The sequence below is a fragment of the Rattus rattus genome, chromosome 1, assembly GCF_011064425.1.
Source record: "Rattus rattus isolate New Zealand chromosome 1, Rrattus_CSIRO_v1, whole genome shotgun sequence".
NCBI classification, from domain to species: domain Eukaryota; kingdom Metazoa; phylum Chordata; class Mammalia; order Rodentia; family Muridae; genus Rattus; species Rattus rattus.
The window spans coordinates 190,381,009-190,396,619 of record NC_046154.1 but is presented as its reverse complement, the minus strand read 5'-3'; the positions used below and the strand labels follow the sequence as shown (position 1 = coordinate 190,396,619).

Genomic DNA, 15,611 nt, shown 5'->3' with positions numbered 1-15,611 from the left:
ATGATTAATATGGAAGATAATAGTGCTAAATGAAACAAGCTAGACACACACACACACACACACACACACACACACACACACCGAGAGAGAGAAAGAGAGGGGGGGAGACAGACAGACAGACAGAGAGAGAAAGAGAGAGAGAGAGAGAGAGAGAGAGAGAGAACCTGCATGGAAGATAATAGTGCTAAATGAAACAAGCTAGACACACAGGGGTGGGGGAGAGATTCTGCATATTCCACCATATGATTAATATGGGAGATAGGATGCTAAATGAAACAAGCTAGATGCAGAGAGAGATCGTGTGATCTTTTTGTTCCTAGAGTCTAGAGAGTAGCCAAAAAAAAAAAAAATTCACAGAAGTAGAAAAGAATGGTGGTTTCAGGGTCTGAAAAATGGAAGAATTAGAGCGATATTGCCCAAATGATACAGAGGTTCAATGGTCTACGATAAATGAGTTCTAGAACCTGAATATGCATCATGATAATTTTAACAATAAGGACCTGTGTATTTTGAAGTTTGTGGCAACAGAACACAGAATCAGATCGTCCAATCCTAACTCTTATTTTGTTTAAAATGTCAGCATTTAATTAACCTCCGAAGTGGCACCTCCGTCACCCTTAATCTTCTCTTCAGCTCTTCTCTAAAGACCTTGGCCTTCGAGATGACAGGTGTCTTAGGAGCTGGCCCTTCTCAGAGCTTTGTAGTAGCCTGGTCGCACAGCATCAATGATGGGAGCAGCCCCAGTCTTGTTTTTTGCTGCATTGACCCTTTTCTGCTCGCTGATCAGCGTCCATAATTTATCCAGGTTGACGGTTGGGCAGAAGGACTGGTTCCTCTTCGAGTGGTAATGCTTCATACCAACTTTCCCGAAGTAACCTGGAAATTTGTCAATGCTGATCCTGTGGTGATGCTCGCCTCCAGCATTCCCGCGCCCTCCTGGGTGCTTGCGGTGCTTACTGATGCAACTATGGCTGTGGCTCACGTGGTCCCGGAGTTTCCGGGTCTTCCTCAGTCTGGATGGCAATGACTCCCATGCATCATTTTTCTGATAGTCTTACAAGTTTACCTAGATTATTCTTCACAAATACCACCCTCTTAAACACCATTTTCAGGATTAGCAGATTGTTTTTGTTAAAATACTGCCTCAATGTGAGGCTTAATTCTGAGTTTCTCTATTCTTATGTGTTGGCTTCCTAACTTCTCCCTACCTTGTTAAGTGTCTGTGCCTTCAAGCGCGTCTGTGTATGTACTGTGTATCTCTTTCCAGATGTTCTCAGTGATCTGCATTTATTGCCTGTTGTTTATATAAGCACAAAGTCTATGACCTTGCTCAAGGTTACTCAAAGACCCATGGATTGGTTGTTTTGATTTAATAATTATCAAAGTTAGACAAGTATTTAATGACCTTGTTTGATTTCACATTGAAAGACAAATGTCTGTTTGTTTTCAGTATGTGTGCCCACGTGAGTGCACATGCCACAGCATAGATGTGGAGGTCAGAGGACAACTTTGTGACGTCATTTCTGTCCTTCCGTCTCTGCATACATAGGTTCTGGAGATGGAGTTCAGTAGTTCAGTTTGTTATGCTTGTAGGTTGGGGAATACATTCATCTCACTGGCTCCAAAGACCTTTTGGATAATTTTCAGTCACCTATTTATTTATTAAGAACGTATAATACATGAAATAGTCTTTTAATATTAGGAACACAAGAATGAAATATGCCATTCGCACATCTTAAGCATTTACTTTCTCCTTGGTGTAGCATAATACATAAATAAATCACAGTGTTTCAATAGTAAGTGATATAAAGAAATAATAAACAGTGGGATATTAACACATAAGTAAATGGCAAGCTATGACCTCAATATCAAGAAGAATGCAAGGCCAAGCTTGATGAGTGGTGTGTGCCTATGATCCCCGCACTCAAGCGGATTAAAAAGAAAATCACGCGTGAATTTGAGGCAGGTGTAGGGACACAGGAGGATCTAAAAAGAGATACCCATAGGCATACAAGACGCCTACAGAACTCCAAATAGATTGGACCAGAAAAGAAACACCTCCCGTTACATAATAGTCAAAACACCAAATGCACAAAATAAAGAATATTAAAAGCAGTAAGGGAAAAGGTCAAGTAACATATAAAGGCAGACCTATCAGAATCACACCAGACTTTTCGCCAGAAACTATGAAGGCCAGAAGATCCTGGACTGATGTCATACAGACCCTAAGAGAACACAAATGCCAGCCCAGGCTACTGTATCCTGCAAAACTCTCAATTAACATAGATGGAGAAACCAAGATATTCCATGACAAAACCAAATTTACAATATCTTTCTACAAATCCAGCGCTACAAAGGATAATAAATGGTAAAGCCCAACATAAGGAGGCAAGCTATACCCAAGAAGAGGCAAGAAACTAATCGTTTTGGCAACAAAACAAAGAGAAGAAAAGCACACAAACATAACACATCCACGTATGAATATAACAGGAAGCAATAATCACTATTCCTTAATATCTCTCAACATCAATGGCCTCAACTCCCCAATAAAAAGACATAGATTAACAAACTGGATACGCAACGAGGACCCTGCATTCTGCTGCCTACAGGAAACACACCTCAGAGACAAAGACAGACACTACCTCAGAGTGAAAGGCTGGAAAACAACTTTCCAGGCAAATGGTTGGAAGAAGCAAGCTGGAGTAGCCATTCTAATATCAAATAAAGTCAATTTTCAACTAAAAGTCATCAAAAAAGATAAGGAAGGACACTTTATATTTATCAAAGGAAAAATCCACCAAGATGAACTCTCAATCCTAAATATCTATGCCCCAAATACAAGGGCACCTACATACGCAAAAAAGAAACCTTACTAAAGCTCAAAACACACATTGCACCTCACACAATAATAGTAGGAGACTTCAACACCCCCTTCTCATCAATGGACAGATCATGAAAACAGAAATTAAACAGAGACGTAGACAGACTAAGAGAAGTCATGAGCCAAATGGACTTAACGGATATTTATAGAACGTTCTACCCTAATGCAAAAAGATATACCTTCTTCTCAGCTCCTCGTGGTACTTTCTCCAAAATTGACCATATAATTGGTCAAAAAACGGGCCTCAACAGGTACAGAAAGATAGAAATAATCCCATGCGTGCTATCGGACCACCACGGCCTAAAGCTGGTCTTCAATAACAATAAGGGAAGAATGCCCACATATACGTGGAAACTGAACAATGCTCTACTCAATGATAACCTGGTCAAGGAAGAAATAAAGAAAGAAATTAAAAACTTTTTAGAATTTAATGAAAATGAAGGTACAACATACCCAAACTTATGGGACACGATGAAAGCTGTGCTAAGAGGAAAACTCATAGCGCTGAGTGCCTGCAGAAAGAAACAGGAAAGAGCATATGTCAGCAGCTTGACAGCACACCTAAAAGCTCTAGAACAAAAAGAAGCAAATACACCCAGGAGGAGTAGAAGGCAGGAAATAATCAAACTCAGAGCTGAAATCAACCAAGTAGAAACAAAAAGGACCATAGAAAGAATCAACAGAACCAAAAGTTGGTTCTTTTGAGAAAATCAACAAGATAGATAAACCCTTAGCCAGATTAACGAGAGGACACAGAGAGTGTGTCCAAATTAACAAAATCAGAAATGAAAAGGAGTCATAACTACAGATTCAGAGGAAATTCAAAATATCATCCGATCTTACTATAAAAGCCTATACTCAACAAAACTTGAAAATCTGCAGGAAATGGACAATTTCCTAGACAGATACCAGGTACCGAAGTTAAATCAGGAACAGATAAACCAATTAAACAACCCCATAACTCCTAAGGAAATAGAAGCAGTCATTAAAGGTCTCCCAACCAAAAAGAGCCCAGGTCCAGACGGGTTTAGTGCAGAATTCTATTAGACCTTCATAGAAGACCTCATACCAATATTATCCAAACTATTCCAAAAATTGAAACAGATGGAGCACTACGTAACTCCTTCTATGAAGCCACAATTACTCTTATACCTAAACCACACAAAGACCCAACAAAGAAAGAGAACTTCAGACCAATTTCCCTTATGAACATCGATTAAAAATACTCAACAAAATTCTGGCAAACCGAATCCAAGAGCACATCAAAACAATCATCCACCATGATCAAGTAGGCTTCATCCCAGGCATGCAGGGATGGTTTAATATACTGAAAAACCATCAACGGATCCATTATATAAACAAACTGAAAGAACAAAACCACATGATCATTTCATTAGATGCTGAGAAAGCATTTGACAAAATTCAACACCCCTTCATGATAAAAGTCCTGGAAAGAATAGGAATCCAAGGCCCATACCTAAACATAGTAAAAGCCATATACAGCAAACCAGTGGCTAACATTAAACTAAATGGAGAGAAACTTGAAGCAATCCCACTAAAATCAGGGACTAGACAAGGCTGCCCACTCTCTCCCTACTTATTCAATATAGTTCTTGAAGTTCTAGCCAGAGCAATCAGACAACAAAAGGAGGTCAAGGGGATACAGATCGAAAAGAAGAAGTCAAAATATCACTATTTGCAGATGATATGATAGTATATTTAAGTGATCCCAAAAGTTCCACCAGAGAACTACTAAAAGCTGATAAACAACTTCAGCAAAGTGGCTGGGTATAAAATTAACTCAAATAAATCAGTAGCCTTCCTCTACACAAAAAGAGAAAAGCCGAGAAAAGAAATTAGGAAACGACACCTTCATAATAGACCCAAATAATATAAAGTACCTCGGTGTGACTTTAACCAAGCAAGTAAAAGATTTGTACAACAAGAACTTCAAGACTCTGAAGAAAGAAATTGAAGAAGACCTCAGAAGATGGAAAGATCTCCCATGCTCATGGATTGGCAGGATTAATATAGTAAAAATGGCCATTCTACCAAAAGCGATCTACAGATTCAATGCAATCCCCATCAAAATACCAATCCAATTCTTCAAAGAGTTAGACAGAACAATTTGCAAATTCATCTGGAATAACAAAAAACCCAGGATAGCTAAAACTATGCTCAACAATAAAAGGACTTCTGGGGGAATCGCTATCCCTGAACTCAAGCAGTATTACAGAGCAATTGTGATAAAAACTGCATGGTATTGGTACAGAGACAGACAGATAGACCAATGGAATAGAATTGAAGACCCAGAAATGAACCCACACACCTATGGTCACTTGATTTTTGACAAAGGAGCCAAATCCATCCAATGGAAAAAAGATAGCATTTTCAGCAAATGGTGCTGGTTCAACTGGAGGTCAACATGTAGAAGAATGCAGATCGATCCATGCTTATCACCCTGTACAAAGCTTAAGTCCAAGTGGATCAAGGACCTCCACATCAAACCAGACACACTCAAACTAATAGAAGAAAAACTAGGGAAGCATCTGAACACATGGGCACTGGAAAAAATTTCCTGAACAAAACACCAATGGCTTATGCTCTAAGATCAAGAATCGACAAATGGGATCTCATAAAACTACAAAGCTTCTGTAAGGCAAAGGACACTGTGGTCAGGACAAAACGGCAACCAACAGATTGGGAAAAGATCTTTACCAATCCTACAACAGATAGAGGCCTTATATCCAAAATATACAAAGAACTCAAAAAGTTAGACCGCAGGGAGACAAATAACCCTCTTAAAAAATGGGGTTCAGAGCTAAACAAAGAATGAGGAATGCCGAATGGCTGAGAAACACCTCAACATCTTTAGTCATCAGGGAAATGCAAATCAAAACAACCCTGAGATTTCACCTCACACCAGTGAGAATGGCTAAGATCAAAAACTCAGGTGACAGCAAATGCTGGCGAGGATGCGGAGAAAGAGGAACACTCCTCCATTGTTGGTGGGGTTGCAGACTGGTACAACCATTCTGGAAATCAGTCTGGAGGTTTCTCAGAAAATTGGACATTGAACTGCCTGAGGATCCAGCTATACCTCTCTTGGGCATATACCCAAAAGATGCCCCAACATATAAAAAAGACACGTGCTCCACTATGTTCATCGCAGCCTTATTTATAATAGCCAGAAGCTGGAAAGAACCCAGATGCCCTTCAACAGAGGAATGGATACAGAAAATGTGGTACATCTACACAATGGAATATTACTCAGCTATCAAAAACAACGACTTTATGAAATTAAGTAGGCAAATGGTTGGAACTGGAAAATATCATTCTGAGTGAGCTAACCCAATCACAGAAAGACATACATGGTATGCACTCACTGATAAGTGGCTATTAGCCCAAATGCTTGAATTACCCTAGTTGCCTAGAACAAATGAAACTCAAGACGGATGATCAAAATGTGAAGGCTTCACTCCTTCTTTAAAAGGGGAACAAGAATACCCTTGGCAGGGAAGAGAGAGGCAAAGATTAAAACAGAGACTGAAGGAACACCCATTCAGAGCCTGCCCCACATGTGGCCCATACATATAGAGCCACCCAATTAGACAAGATGGATGAAGCAAAGAAGTGCAGACCGACAGGAGCCGGATGTAGATCGAACCTGAGAGACACAGCCAGAATACAGCAAATACAGAGGCGAATGCCAGCAGCAAACCACTGAACTGAGAACGGGACCCCCGTTGAAGGAATCAGAGAATGAACTGGAAGAGCTTGAAAGGGCTTGAGACTCCATATGTACAACAATGCCAAGCAACCAGAGCTTCCAGGGACTAAGCCACTACCTAAAGACTATACATGGACTGACCCTGGACTCTGACCTCATAGGTAGCAATGAATATCCTAGTAAGAGCACCAGTGGAAGGAGAAGCCCTGGGTCCTGCTAAGACTGAACCCCCAGTGAACTAGACTGTCGGGGAGGGCGGCAATGGGGGAGGGTGCGGAGGGGAACACCCATAAGGAAGGGGGGGAGGAAGGGATGTTTGCCAAATGTACATAAGAAATACTCAAGTTAATAAAAAAAAAAAAAAGAAAGTAAGAAGAAAGAAAAAAGAAAGAAAAAAACCTCTCTTCCTGGATTATATACCAAGGTTCTACTTAAAAACAGTAAAGGTAGATGAGGAGGACCTTAAGGTCACAGGGTTGGGGAATGCTGTCTAGCCCAAAGGAGGAGTCTAGCTACTGAGGAGACCAAATGGAGAAATCGCCTGTAGTATTAGTGGACAACAGCTGAAGTGTGGTATACGTGTTAACACTGGAGACAATAAAGCATCGGAATAATGTAAAACAATGGTTTTGTCCTCTGAAATGCTTAGTAAAGCACAAGCATGCTCACTTAGGGCCCATAAAGATGGCTCAATGGTTAACACCACTTGTTTTGCAATCATGAGGACAGCCACTCCAGAGTTCCACAATGCCTGTAGGTATAATTCTGAGGGATTTAACCTTCTTTTCTGGCTTACACACATACACACGCGTGCACGCACACACACACACACACACACACACACACACAGAGGGTGGGGGTGATAAGAAAAGACACCGCATCATACCTTATGTCTCTGCATCACAGCTCTATGTTAACTGTCATAACACTTCCACTGAAATAAGAACGGAAAGGTCCCCTCAGCCATTTAACTGACAGGAAGTCAATGGGCTGTCAAGAGAAACTGATTTCCTTTCACTGACAGTTTCATCTCTTAATTTCATGGTGGTAGAAGCAACTTAGAAAACTGATGCCCAAACTTACAATGACCAAGAAGGAATAATTGTTTAAAGTAACACTGATGAGAGTGAGAATCTTTTGAACATGAAACAAGGCCGCCATTGTGTGTAAAATCATAAGACCAGAAAAATCCTTGGCACATGCAGACAGCACTCTGTCCCTGAGGACAGCTGCCCTGTCCTAGTTTGAAAACAAGGTGGAAATGCACTTACACAGTTGGACCCAAGAGAGGAGATATTAGGCATTTCTTAGAATGTCCAGTGAATAAGCAATCACAGTACACCACATCGAGGAAGAACATAAAGGCAGAAAACTAGAAGCTGATATTCCACGTGGAAAGCTTAATGGTTTACTCAATTCACTTGACCGTTAGGAATTATAAAACAGTGGCACCGAAAAGTGTTCTGAGGGATATTATTTATCACAATGTATTTAATTAACATGAGTTTGGCAAAATGTACAATCAAATAAACTCAGTTGTAAAAAGTATGAATGAATCCGAAAAAGAAGGTTATTTTGAATTTGAATTATCCTGACAGATTAATGACTGTATTAAAGAATAAAACAGACTAGAAACTGAAAGCCATAAGTTGTCATGATGTATGTACAGGTGCCTCAAAATGACACCACTTCCCTTTGACCAGGATATCATACCTGGAGTGTTGAAATAACTCATATGCTGAAGGATACAAAGTGGACACCAGTCCTCAACAATTCCTGGCGAGTACACGAACCCATGAAGAGCTGAGAAAAATCTAAGGTCCTTCTAATAGTCAAAATGTTAAAGAATGATATGGTGAATCCCAAAGGCTCTCTTACCCCATCAGAGTGGGTTAAAGTTCATGCTCTATATGAGCTTCTGCTAGAAAATATGACAAGTAACACAATTCCTATTGTCCTCCTTCTCTGCTTTCTATGCTCCAGCCTCATAGTCTCTTTACATGAAAATTTGAAGCATAACACGGTATATTTTTGTTGACAGACAGCATCTTTTCTATGTGACATGCTCAGACGGATTTTCCCACATAGGACATCTGCATATACCAGGTAGCCCCCTCCCCCAACAATGACCTCACTGTCTTGGTACTACCTCCAACCCTACAGCCTTCACCTGGAAACTTGATCTACTTCTTGTCTCAGATCCTGTGCCCTGCTGTGGAATCCTTCAATAACCCTGCCCTCCATAGACAGGTGTAAACAAACATAGGTCAGACTCCCTAGATAGGATTACTATTCCTTATGCAAATGCTTGAGTGCTGAGATGTTTATGGTTTTCCATTATAGCTTGGAACATTTGAGGAAATGTGAAAAATCTTGGAAATGGGATCCCATAGTAAACACAGTATTCATCTGTTTCGTTTGTACTTATACAGTGTTGGACTTCAAATTCCATGTACTGATGAGTCGTGTGCATGTGTGCGTGCATGTGTGTATGTACACATGCACACGTGTGCATTTGTGTGTGTTATTTTCCTCAATTGCTCTCTACCTTGTCCTTTGAAGCAAGGTCTCTCACTGAACGTAGAGCTCACAGATTCAGCAAGTGTGGAAAAGCAGCAAGCAAGAGTCTGTCCATCACTGCCTCTGTCTAACGCTCAGTTATACACACAGTGCCGTGCCCTGCTTCTACTGAGATACTAGGAACTGAACTTAGATCCATTCAAGCTTTTACAATAAATATTTTACAAACTGAGCCTACTGCCTAGACCCTGAATTCGATTCTTTTCAATTCAGAATATTTAAACTATATACCCTTAGTAACTCTTTTATAAAAGCTGTCACATTTGTTACTACTTAGTTATGTAGGTGATTATTAGTTTAATATCTCTTTTTCTCACCAGGGTACAACCTCAGACAGGAAAAGCAAGTCTGTCTTATTCATCTCTCTGCTTCAAGTCTCTGGGATAGCCATAAATTCTTTGCTAGTCAGTTGCAGGTGTAGACAAGGTCTTTTAGAGAATCTTCTAAGAAAAGATGGAGAAATATGAGTTGGTCATGGTTCAGTTCAGTTGAATAACAGTCTCGGATGAAATGACCATATCCAAGGAATGGAGATTAAAGATGGTCTGGAGACCGTATAGATTGTGCCGCCCCAACCCACATGATGGAACAATGATTTATTGTCTTGGTGGTAAATAAAAGTCACCTTTTCACTCACTTAGAAATGATGAACTTCAAGGCCTCACTCTCGTCTATTGGGGTTCATGTTTCCATAAAAAAAAAACTCTCCAAAAAAAAAAAAAAACAAACTTGTAGTTTTCTACAAGATTTCACTTCCATCTGACATTCGGTTTTCTTTTCTCCCATTGATTTTTTCCCTTGGGTATACTGAGTTAATCAACAACATTAATAAAAACACTTCCTGTGGGTTTTCTATTTTAGATATCATGGGGCTGGAAGGGAACTGGGGAGCTGGGGGGTATGTAATTGAACCCAGGGTCTCTAGCATTGAACTAAATACCTAGCCCAAATAAATGTTTTTACACATTATCTCAATCCATGGCAAATAATAAGTGGAATATACTACCAGCATCCGTAAAAGACTGATGAGTGCTTTCACATATATATTTTGATTTGATCCGGTGAAGAATGTATTGTAAAGCAAAATGAACAAGAAGACATTTGAATGATTATTAGTCAATTATTGCTGAATATTGTTATTCCCCTTATCTGTGTACAAATTTCAGATCTGTTAATAATACAAAACAGCAAATGAAATGCAAATTAGTGTTTTGAGGGACTTTCCAATTACAACACAAAGCCAAAGGAAACAAAATTCACAGATATTATTTCAAAAATACATTGTTCCATGTTTGCTGGTTTGTGCACTACAATCCCAGTGCTCAAGTAACTAAGGTAAGAAGATTCCTACAATTTCTAGGTCAGTGTGTGCAACATAGTGAGTTCCAGGCAGGATAGTGTGAGATGCTGTCTTACTAAAAATGGTACAAATATGTATAAATATATATAATATAATATAATATAATATATATCTGACACATATATACTAAGTTCTTAATGACGATGTTTTTGAAACCCAACAGAAAAAAATAGGATATATAACTGCAATGCAGGCCATTTATAAAGGATAATCACAGTAGGTATATAAATATGTATAATACTCAACCTGTCACATAATAGGGAAAAGGCGAATTAAACTGAATTATATTTCATAAGGCTGACAAGAATTTAAAGGAATGAAGCTATCAAACCTTGGCAGTTATACAAAATACCTATTTTTCTGCATGTTTAGGGGTTATAAAATTGGAGAAACCACTCTGGAAAGCACACTGACAGTCTATCAGAGAAAAACATCTCTGCTGACTCAACAACTCTTCTAAGAAACAATTCTAAAGAAATAATCACAGATCAGTATCAAAAAATACATAACAGAATGATTTTGGGCTGTGGTGGTAAACTTTGGAAACATAATTATCCGGTATGTTCTTTTCTCATATTTTAAGTCACCATATTCTTACTTTATTCTTACCTAAAACTGGGATAAGCTTTATATGCTAGTGGACACCATCACCCTAATGTTATCGGGGACAATGTCACAAGATGCAGAGATTAAAGGTAGTCACATCACTTTCACCCATAAAAGAAAACAATGAAAAGCAGGAGGAGGGGGGAAGGAGGGAGGGAAACCAGGAAAAGGGGTAGCATTTGAAATGTAATACATAAACTATCCAAGAAAAGAAATATTTGCTGAACAAAATACATCTTAAAAAGAATAGAAAAAGAGAATAAAATAATAAATGGGAAGAAATAACAGAACACACACTAGTGATCAAATAGAATTCATGATCTCAGCTGAGAGCAGAGTTGAGCAGAAAGGACAAAAGACATTGTGATCTTTAAATTTTCGTTTTGCTTATTTGTTTGTTCTCATTTTTGTAGAACAGTGCCATGTTTTGTAGCCCATGCTAGCCTCACACATGGGTTGTATTTTGAATATTTGCATCTCTGTTCACTAGCAGGTTGGCCTTGAATTTTCTTTTTTTGTTGTTTTTGCCTGATTTTGACACCAAAGTATGCTGGCTTTGCAAGAGAAAAAAATTAAAATGAATAAAGAATAAAGCAGCATCCCTTCCATTTCTATGCTATGGAATAGTTTGAAGAGCATTGGCACAATTTTAGGGTGCGGTGTAGTGGTTTGAATAGGTGCGGCACTATTACGGGGTGTGTCCTTGTTGGAGTAGGCGTGGTCATGTTAGAGGAAGTGTGTCACTGTGGGGACTCACTTTGAGGTCTCCTATGCTCAAGGTCCAACCAGTGTAGAATACAGTCCCTTTCTGTTGTCTTAAGATCAAGATGTAAAACTCTTGGTTCCTCTAGCACCATGTCTGCCTATATGCTGCCATTCTTCTCACCATAAAATTAATAAACTGAACCTATGAACCGTAAGCTAGTCCTAATTAAATATTTCCCTTTATAAGAGTTGGTGTGGTCATTGTGTCTCTTCATAGCAATGAAACTTTAACTAATGTGCAGGGGAGTCACATTCAAATATAATTACATTTTCTCTTCTCCCTTTTCTCCCTCAAACCCCATTCCATGAATTCTCCCTTTACTTTCTCTCAGGGAAGCTATACCCATGACATCTCGACAACATGGCTGCCTAAGCAAGACCTGAACAAGGACATCACCAACAGACAAGATGAAAACATGAGAGATATTGAAGTCTCACAGGGTCCCAACCCTAAGGAATAAAAAACTACAGGAAACTACAGAAAGCTGAAAGCAGAAGAGTCTTCTAGGAAGAGTCCCGCAGATGGTACTAGATTTTCTTTAAATTTCTGGTAGATAAAAATGAAACCATCTGAGTCCAGGCTTTCATTTCTTTTTAATTAATATACTTTGTATTCTTCTATCAATTTTATTACTCATTACTGATCAGTTTAGCTTCTACTTATCTTTTAGGTTTACTTTTGGTAGACAATATATGTCTATAAATTCACTCATTTATTTTACATTATCTAATTCATTCAATATACGTTTTCAAAGTATGTCCTAATGAACTTCTGACTCTTACTGAAAATGTGTTGTAAAGCCCCCCTTTTGTCCTTAATTTTAATAATTTAGTTAGGTTAAGTGTTTTATGTTTATCTTTTCAAAGAAGCAATGCTTTGTTTCAATTATTGAAATTATCAGTTTATTTGTCTTATTTTTATAGATCCATTAAGTCCATTTGATCTTTATTTCCATTTACTATGATTTCGTTTTTGGCTTGATGAGCATTGATAGAATCAGTTAAATAGCAGTCAACATCACTTGCCGTTGTTTTGAAGTCAATCTATGCCTTTACATCTCATAGCATTTATGAAATAGGACACCAGTGCATAGTGTGTGTGTGTGTGTGTGTGTGTGTGTGTGTGTGTGTGTGTGTGTGTGCTCACAACTGTTACATCCTCTTATGGCATTGCCATTTAATCAGAAGTCATCTTCTTTATCTTTTCTAACCAAGTTTGGTTTGAAGGGTTAATGGATATCTATAAGATTCTTAGAAAACAACATCTGCTGGTTTCTAATTCTATTTTCTTGAAATCCTCTTTTCCATCCTCTCACTGTTTTTATTGTCTGCCAGTGTATTGGATTTCCTGCAAGCAAATGGGTCTTGCTTTCCTCCAACTGGCTTGTCTTTATCTCTTGACTGAATAACAAACCATCAACAACTACAGTAATTATTGAAATGTATGCATTTATTCCACTAATATTTTGTTTGATACAAATGTATTTGGCACATTTGTATCACTGATCCACTTATTTTTTTTGTCTTGGCCCATTTTCCCCCCTGTGGCTTCATAGGTGTGTTTATCTTTCTCTTTACTGAATAGAATACCCTGTCAAGTGTCTTCCAAAGTGATACCTTAGAGGTCATGGACTCTCTAGCATATGTTTGTCACAGAAAGCTTTTTTATATTCATTTACAAAGAATGTCTATGCTGGGCACAGTAACCCATGTTGCTAAATATTATCATTCAGAGCTTGAAATACATCATTCTTCATCTTTCCAACTTTTAGAGTCTTAGTTTTTCCTGTCAAAAAGAACTACAGGGACAAAAATGGAGAAGAGTCTGAAGGAAAGTAGTTCCAGCAACTGGCCCTAAGTGGGATCCAGCTCAAGGGGAGGTCCCAAGGCCTGACACTCTTACTGATGCTATGATGTGCTTAAAATAGGAGCCTGGCATGACTGCCCTCTGAAAGGCCCAACAAGCAGCTGAAAGGATCAGATGCAGATATTTACACCCAACCAATGGACAGAAGCTGGTGACCCTTGTGGTTGAATTAGGGAAAAGCTGGAAGAAGTTGAGGAGGACAGCAGCTCTGTAGGAGGATCAGCAGTCTCAATTAACCTGAACCCCAAGATCTCCCTGACACTGGATCACCAACCAGGCAGCATACGCCAGCTGATATGAGGCCCCCAACACATAGACAGCAGAGGAGTGTCTTGACTCAGTGAAAGAAGATGCACTTAACATTCAAGAGACTTGAGACCCCAGAGAGTGGGGAGGTCTGGTGAGGTGGGGTTTGGAGGAGTGGAGACATCCTCTTGAAGAAAGATATGGAATAGTCAGAGGGCAGACCCAGAAGGAGATAAATTCTGGACTGAAAAAAAAATTAAAGAATTTTTTAAAAAAGAAAAAATAGTAAAAATGAATTAAAGAACAGGAAAAGAGACATCTTTTATTATTCTTGTGGCTTTGCCTTTCTATATGGCTTGGTGTTTCTCTCTGGAAGTTATCAATACTCTTTCTCTAGTCTTTATATTTAGTTTTCTAAGTATAATATAATGTGAAGGAAGTTTTTCCTGTGTGTTTGGCATTTCAAATGCATCTGGAATCTGGATAATTATTATTTCTTGGATTTTGAGGTATCCGAACTATATTCATATTATGTTTTTATGACTCTATCTTCCTCCATAATCTGTGACATTGACCATTTAAGGATGCCCTATAGACTTGCTGTCTATTGCTGGTACTTTATTATTTCTATCTTCATTATTGTCTGAGTTTTATAATTCATCCACTCTTTCTTCTGGCCGTGCGACACTTTCACTAAATCTATTCTATTGGTTAAAACTGCCATAGTTATTTTACAGCTGGATATGCTCCTCTTCCCAGAGCTCAGGCTGCCTGTCTGCCAGTTTGCCTGGAGTTAGCTTCAGATTGCTTGCGTCAGTGAGTTTCGCCTTAGGTCATCTCATGAGCAGTGTTCATAGGCTCTTTGCCCATGTCATGTGCATTATCCATAGACTCTCTGTCCATGTCATGTGCACTGTCCACAGATAGATTCTCCTCTGTGCCTTTCCAGTTCTGGTGCTCTTGATATGCAGAAGGCTGGTGTGAAGGCTTGGAGGCATTGCTCTCCATGAGTTTTCTTCTCTTCTTCACAGAACGCTTTGATTTTGGATTTTCCTCCTGGAATCTGCTGCCCCCTTACCCAAGAAGAATAGTTAGCCGTGGGGATGGCAGGCACTGAGGGTCTTGCCAGTATTTGACTTGTGCAGTTTGTGGCTCTGTTTTCCAAGCTTCTGGTTCCTCTACCTTTGTTTCCTGAGACTTCACTTTCCCTTTTGCTTCTGGCCCCAGAGCAGGAAGAGAAGGGATCCTCCCCATTCCTTCTCGCATGCTTTTCCTGGTAAAATGAGTTATAGTCATTGTTTCCCTTATAAAGCAATCATACATTCTTGTATTTTATCTTACAGGCTGCTGTTTACTGCAGTCCTTTCGTTGCCTTTCTGTGCTTCTCACTTTTTTTGGAATCATGGTTCTGATGGTTCCTTTCAGACTCTTGACAATGTAAGAGACTGTTTCTTACCCCATTCATTATTTGTCAGTTTGTCACTAATGTTTCTGCTGAATTGGAAGCAGTTATCACTTCAAAACTGTTCTCCTTGGAGAAACATAAAAAGTGAATATTGAATGCAGTGTTATGGGA

General features: G+C 39.1%; 1 pseudogene; it reads right to left on the bottom strand.

Annotated features, from left to right (window-relative positions):
- Positions 1-583: 583 nt before the first annotated feature.
- LOC116914614 lies at positions 584-7,772 on the bottom strand (annotated as a pseudogene).
- Positions 7,773-15,611: the final 7,839 nt, after the last annotated feature.